We start from the raw sequence: 7,641 nt of genomic DNA, 5'->3' as shown, positions 1-7,641 counted from the left end.
TTATTCCTTTAATTTCCTTCTCTTGTCTTATTACTCTTGCAAGAGTTTCAAGCACTATGTTAACGAGGAGTGGAGATAGTGGACAGCCTTGTCTGGTTCCTGATTTCAATGGGAATGCTTCCAGATTTTCTCAATTTAGAATGATATTGGCTGTGGGTTTGTTGTATATGCTTTATGTTGAGGTATGTTCCCTCCAGTGCGACTCCCTCTAGGACTTTGAACATAAATGCATGTTGAATTTTGTCAATGGCCTTCTCCGCATCTATTGAGATGACCATGTGGTTCTTGTCTTTGAGGCCATCTATATGATTATAATGTTTATTGACTTACATATATTGAACCATCACTGCATCTCTGGAATAAAACTGACTTGATCATGGTGGATGATCTTTTTGATGTGTCTGTATGCAGTTTGTAAGTATCTTGTTGAGAACTTTTGCATCTATGTTCATTAAGGATATGGGTCTATAGTTTCTCTTTTGATTGTACCTTTACCTAGTTTTGGTATTAGAGTGATGCTGGCTTCATAGAGGGAATTTGGAAGTTCACCCTCCATTTCTATCTTTTTGATAAATTAAGTAGTATTGGATGCAGCTCTTCTTTAAATATCTGATAGAATTCTGCTGTAAATCCATCTGATCCTGGGCTTTTTTTCTTTAGGAGGTTTTGTATCGCTGTTTCAATTTCCTTATGTGTTATTGGTCTGTTTAAGCTGTTGATCTCTTCTTGGTTTAGTTTTGGTTTGGCTTTTAGAAACCCATCCATTTCTTTGAGGTTTTCAAATTTAGTAGCGTATAGGTTTTTGTTTTTGTTTTTGTTTTTTAAATAATGTTCTGGATGTTTTTGGTGTCTGTTGCAATGTTCCCCTTCCATCTCTGATTTTGTTGATTTGGAGGTGCTCTTTCTTTTGGTTAACTGGACTAGGAGTCTGTCATGGGGCGCTGAATAGAAAGTATATTCTTTGGTGCTTGGTTGGACTAATAGGTAGATGTCTGTTAAGTCCATTTGGTGTAATGGTATTGTTTAATACAGATGTCTCTCTATTGATTCTCTGTCCTGTTGACTGGTGTTAATTCTTTAAAGTTCTTTAAAGGTTGAATTCAGCAGTGAATTTTTCTGGGCTTGAACTTTTCCAGTTGGGAGATTTTTTTATGATTGCTTCATCTCATTTCATGTTATAGATTGTTTAAGTTTTTTTCATCTTGGTTTAAATTTGGTAGGTCATATACATCTGTAAGTTAATTTCTTTTAGATTTTCCAATTTATTGGACTATAAACTTTTAAGATGTGTTCTAATAATTTTCTGAATTTCGTTCATGTCTATTGTAATTTCTCTCTTTCCATGTCTTATTGAGTCTTCCCTCTCCTTTGGTTAATTTGAATAATGGTTTGCTAATCATGTCTCTTTAAAAAAATAATTCTTTGTTTCCACTCATTGCATTAAAATATTTTCTACTTCATTAATTTCTGTCCTGATCTTATTTCTTTTTGTCCACTGACAGGTTAATTCTTCCAATCAAAATTTCACAGAAGGGAAATTCTGCTTCTTTAGCAACAATTTTCCTTGTTAAAGTTTTCAAATTGGGCACAAAGGGAATCCCTCATCTATGGAGATCAATAGACTAGGACAGGGGATCCAGACGTAAGTCCACACAGCTACAGCCACTTCATTATTTTTCTTACAAAAATTCCAAAATAACGTTGGCCAAAAGACAGCCTGTTCAACAAAGGGTGCTGGGAGAATTGGACAGTCACATACAGAAGAATGAAACTGTGCCCCTGTCTCTCATCCTGTATAAAAATCATTTTCAAATGGCTCAGACCTTAATACAAGACCAGAAACTCTGAAACTGTTAGAGGAAAATGTATGGAAAACACTTAAAGATACAGGCATAAGCAGGAACTTTTTGAAAGGACTCCAACCTTGGGAAATAATGCCAAAATTGACAAATGAGATTTTGTGAAATTAAAAAATTTCTGCATAGAAAACAAAAAGAATCAATCCAGTAAAGACACATTCTACAGAGTCAGTGAAAATCTTTGCTAGCTATAAATCTGACCAAGAATTAATACCTAGATATACAAAGAACTCAAAAACACTAACACAAAACCAAGCAACCCAGTCAATAAATGAGCTAATGAAATGAACAGACATTTCTCAAGATGAAGTACAAATGGTCAAAAAGCATATGAAATGCATGTTGACATCACTAGCCAATTAAATGCAAATTAAAATTACCTTGAGATTCCATCTCACTTCAGTTAGATTGACAGCCATTATGAAAACAAATAAATACTAAAGTGCAGACAAAAATTAACCTTTATTTACTGTTGTTAGGAATGTATACTAGTTCTGCTACTATGGAAGTCAGTACTGAGGTTCCCCAAGGAACTAAAAATAGACTTACTATATGACTCAACACTTCTGGGTATTTATCCAAAGGACTCCAAGTTGACATATCACAAAGATACTTGCACATTAGTGTTTATTGCAGCACTGTTCACAGTAGCTAAGTTATGAAACCAGTCTAGGTGCCAATCCACAGAGGAATATTATATATATATATATATAAAATGAAATTTTCAGATATAAAGAAGAATGAAGTTATGACATTTTCAGGAAAATGGATGCAACTGGAGATAATCATATTAATAAATTAAGTCAGTCTCAGAAAGACAAATAGTGCATTTTTTCTTTCATCTGTGGATCCTAGATTTATATAGATAAATCATGTCTGTATACATGGTTCAAAAGTAGACACAAAACTAGTGTAATAGAACTACAGGAGGAGAGAGGAGAGGAAAGAAAAGTCAGAGAGTATGGGGTGAGGGGAACATGCTCAAAGTACTTTAGACCCTTGCATGAAAATTTCCTTATGAAACCTATGTATAATGAATATGTTATAATTTAAAAATCACTTCAAGAAACTAGTTTTCTTGGATTAAAAAAAATCCTATGATACAGCCATATCATCTGAGTCAACCATAAAAAGGAACCAACCATTTTCAAAAATATTTTATCATTTTTAATTTTTTATGTGTATGAGCGTATTGCCTACATGTATGTAAGTGCACACATGTGCACTGCCTGCAGAAGTCAGAAGAGGGTGTCAGATCTTCTGGAACTGAAGTTACAGAACTGGAGTTACACATAGTTGTTAGCCACCATGTGTGCTGGGAACTGAACCCAGGTCCTCTGGAAGAGCAGCCAGTGCTCTTAACCCCTGAGCCATCTCTCCAGCCCCCAGAACCAACTATTGACCCATGTAAAATTTAAAGTGCAAATACTGAGTGGAAAGAATGTATTTTAGATGCATACATACCACATGATTCTATTTATGTGACATTCGTGAAATTACATCATTATAGGATGGAGAATTGATTAATGGGATGGGGTGGCAGTTGGTGGCTCTGAGGTGTGGTAGGAGAGTCTTATGATGATGTAGTTAAATGTGTTCACATGATACAATTCAAGGCTGAACATGGTGCCATCTTACACACCTGTGCATGAACATGCAAATCCACCAAACAAGCACAGATAGGATTGGGGAGATCTGAATGATGTCTGGGGTTGTGCCAATGCCAACTTCTGGGCTTTGTTGTTTTCCTGTAGCTGTGTTATTAGAGTCATGGGGATGGGAGAAGGGCCTGTGAGGCTTTCCTGCACATTCCTTTGCAACATACTGGAATCTATAATTTCAAAATAAGTTTTTAAATGAGGCTTCAGAACAGTATAAATGCAAAATATTTAGAAACCACAAAATTTCCTTCCAGTTCCCTCCTCTGACTCTTCAAGCCCTCTGATGATGCTAATGGGAACTCACCCCAAACACTCAAGGAAACCATCATTTTCTTAAAAGGAAACCATCATTCTTCTAACAGACATATATCACAAAAGTGGGCATCAACAGTGTCAAATAACATAGCTGAAAAGTGATATTCATCTGGGAAAATGGCCATTGGCTTTGGAAGTTAGGAATCACTGGGGTCCCAACAGTGCAAGCCCAGGGGCAAGGCAGAGCAGAAGCCAGGTGACTTTGATAAGAACCGGCCCCTGAAAGTCATTCAGATGAGGACCCAGAACCACAGAGCAGGTACAGCTAGGGTGAAACCTGGCTTTTCAGAAGCAAGGCATAGCAGGCATAACAAGCTTGGCCAAGCCTGCAGGTGACAGTCAAGAGATCACAGCAGTGAACTGAGAGCTGGGCGTCTGGTCACTGACAGAGCCCCATGGCCACTTCTTCAGGTATTAGCAGATGTGCAAAGATGTACAGACATTTCTTGACTTTCAGGGGGTTATGACAAGTCCATCACAAGTTGAAAATATAATGTTTAAACGTGTTTGGTGCATCTAACTTCCTGAACATCATAATAAGGCAGGCCTAACCTGCCTTAAACATGCTCAGAACACACACTATGTTAGAGTTTGGCACAGTCATGTAACACAAAGCCTGTTTTATAATAAAGTACCACATATCTGTTTATTGAATAGTGCCCTTGGGGTGAGAAAGAGACACAGTAGTAGCAGACAGTAGAAAGAGTAGAAGTGGATTCAAGTGGCAAACGGCTTACAACCACACCCTTTTGGCCAACTATAGGCCACATTGTATAGCAGTTTCCTCCAAGTTAAAACATTCCACCCAGAGGGAAGCTTAAGATTCAGGAACTAAACAACTTGTAAGTCTCAGAATTCCCCGAAACTTACCAGATGCCCAAGAATTCTCTTTCCCCAAGGGTATATAAGCAGTAAGGACTACTAAAGAGACTCAGATCAGCCAAGCTGTGTGGAAGAGACTTCCTGACCTGTCAAGCTACCTGAAAGTCCTGCAAAGAGCTCCAGGGTTCCAACTTTCATGAGCTGTCACCCATCCTGAAGTGGGCTTTCAGTGATACAGCGATGCAGCTGCTTTTGAGTTGTTTCCCCATCTGTAAGTAACCCCTCACCCATATGCCTTTAATAACAATAAACTCATTGGTTCATCAAATTGGACTTCATTGATAATGTTACTTTGGTCTGTTGTTGGTTTCCTGTCTGGGGTGAATAGACATTGTGTTGTGTCTCCCTGGGAATAGTGTCACACAACACATATAGATGTAGGGACCTAGATGGCCCTGCAAAGATGGCGCAGAGAGGAAGTAAGCAGGGCGTGGCCTGACTTGTTTTGAAAGACTTTGGATTGGCTAACGGACATTTTCGCACTCCTGAAGAGCACGTGATCAGTGCGTGTTCACCATTGAAACCCGAAGTGCTGCCCACATGCTTGGTTGACCTTTAAGCTGATTGGGCACCTTTGGGGGGGAGGGGGATTTCTGTTTGCAGTCAATGCCTTTATAAGCTCTGTAACGCTTGCAATAAACAAGTTCCTGCATGACTAGACTCCCTATCATGTCTGATTGTCCTCAGCGAGGAGGGCTGCTGAAATGGGCAGACAGTGCACTGCCCTCTCCCTGAACCCCCTTGTGGTGGGCCTCACTGGGGCAGACTGCTGGACAGGACCACATGACCCAGGGGACCGCCACATCTGGCGCCCAAGGTGGGGCTCAAAAAGAGGTAGGTTTGAGAAGCGGTGAACAGTCGGGGCTAATCGGATCCCAAGGGGAATGAGACCCGAAAAATGGGTAATGCAACTAGTAAGCCAGAGGACCTGGCCCTCAAGGTGCTGAGATACATACTTAAGAACAGGGGCCTGGAACTCACAGACCAAAGCGCCTTCAAGGTGTGGGACACTGTGACCCGTCTGGCCCCCTGGTTGCCTGTCTCTAATTTATGTGCATGGGACACTTGGGATCAGGTGGAGTGGCTCTCCTGGCAAAGGGAAGTCCATATGGGGATTGACCCCCCACTGGGCTTCTACCCCATCATGTCCGCCCTGAAAGCCTGCTTCAGGGCCGACGATCCCATGCCCCCTACAGAAGAACCAAGGAGGGGCCAAGGATGACCCCTTTTCAGATGCTTGGGTTGAGTTTGATGAGGAAAGGAGAGGCGATGAAAGTAAAACCGGAACCATCCCCAGGGCGCAAGCATGCCCCCAGAGCCAACGGGACCCCTTGAGGAACCGTGGGCGGGACAAATTGGCCAGAAGGGGGCTCCCTGTACCCTGCCCTCCCCTTGCCCCGCTAGCCCACCCAGAAGGAAGGCAGATTCTCCCATGGGAGGAGGAAAGGGGGAACAGGCCACCAGCTTACCCCAGGCCCAGTGAGAAGCCTGCAAGTTGGGGAAGAGTGGAGGTGTTCCTGGTCAACCTAAACCCAGGGGGCAACCGCCCTGCCCCCTGGTATCCCTGGGATGCCAAGGACCTGAAGGAATTAAAGAAGGCCGTGGCTGAGGATGGGCCTAATTCGCCATGGGTAGAGACCCTCTTGTAGGGCTTGGCCCACCAGCCCTGTACTGCTAAGGACTGGTTGGATCTCACTAAGGCTGTCCTCCCTAGTCCCATATTTATCAAGTGGTACGCCTGCTTTAAGGAGGAATGTCGGGTTCAGGCAGAGAGGAACCTGGCAGCCAACCCCCCCATCCCTATTACCTTTGGGATGCTGTCAGGCACCACGGATCAGTATTCTACAGGAGCACAGCAGGCAGCCATCCCCACCCCCTACACAGACCAGATCAGGGCCCTGGGGATATCCACCTGGAGGAAACTGGACGAGGGGCCCATGGAAGCCCCAATTGTGGGAATTACCCAACATCCCAATGAGCCCTTCCATGAGTTCGTGGACAGGGTGGAGAGGAGCTTATGGTGTAAACTACCCCCTGGCCCAATGAGGGAGCAATTCCCCAAGCTCTTGATTTGGGATGGGATGAACTTGGACAATAAACTGGCCTGCCAGCCTTAGAGAAAAGTCCATGGGATGATGGATGGCACTGCTAAGGATGTGGGGACTCAGACACACCAGGCTAGGGCCATGAAGGTGGCCTTACAGTCCCAGATGCAGGCACACTGACCTCAGCCCTGTAGCAAGTGTTCCTGGCCACAGCAGGAAGTGGGGGACCATGGATGGGGAGAGAGGGCCAGGGAAAAGGGAGCCAATGCTTTGGCTGAGGTCAGCCTGGGCATTTCAAGAGGGAGTGCCCAGAGAAGGGTAACAGGCCCAAACCCAGAGAAGGGTAACAGGCCCAAACGGTGGGACCATGCCCTCGATGCCATAAGGGGTATCATTGGAGGAGGAATTGTAGGTCATGGTTTGATATCGAGGAGAAGCCTTTAAACTAGACAAGGCACCCTCCAGCCCCATCACCCCAAGGAGGCATAAAGCACAGCCCCCCGTTGGGTCAGGCCCAGCACTCCAGCCCAATCTCCCATCCCAACACCCATCCACAGACTAATTGGACTGTCCCTATAATCCCAGGCCTAAGGGATGGAAAGAGATTTTGATGTCTGATTGACACTGGGGCTGATAAGACCATCCTCCAAAAGGAGGAAATCCCATGTCATTGGACATTGGTCCCGGGACCCCAGATCTTGGGTATGGGAGGCAGCACCCCATCAGAGGAAGTTAAAGACTAGCTCTGCTGGCAGGATGCTGATGGAGCCAGAGGAGAGGTGTGGCCTCTGGTGGCTGCTGGACTGTCAAATAACCTTATGGAGCAAGACATACTGGGAGATGCCCAGGCCTATGTTACCACTGATAACAGAGCCTTTC

This window comes from Nannospalax galili, unplaced genomic scaffold, assembly GCF_000622305.1.
Source record: "Nannospalax galili isolate Female #2095 unplaced genomic scaffold, S.galili_v1.0 scaffold627, whole genome shotgun sequence".
In the NCBI taxonomy this organism is placed as follows: domain Eukaryota; kingdom Metazoa; phylum Chordata; class Mammalia; order Rodentia; family Spalacidae; genus Nannospalax; species Nannospalax galili.
This window is presented reverse-complemented; position numbering follows the sequence as displayed.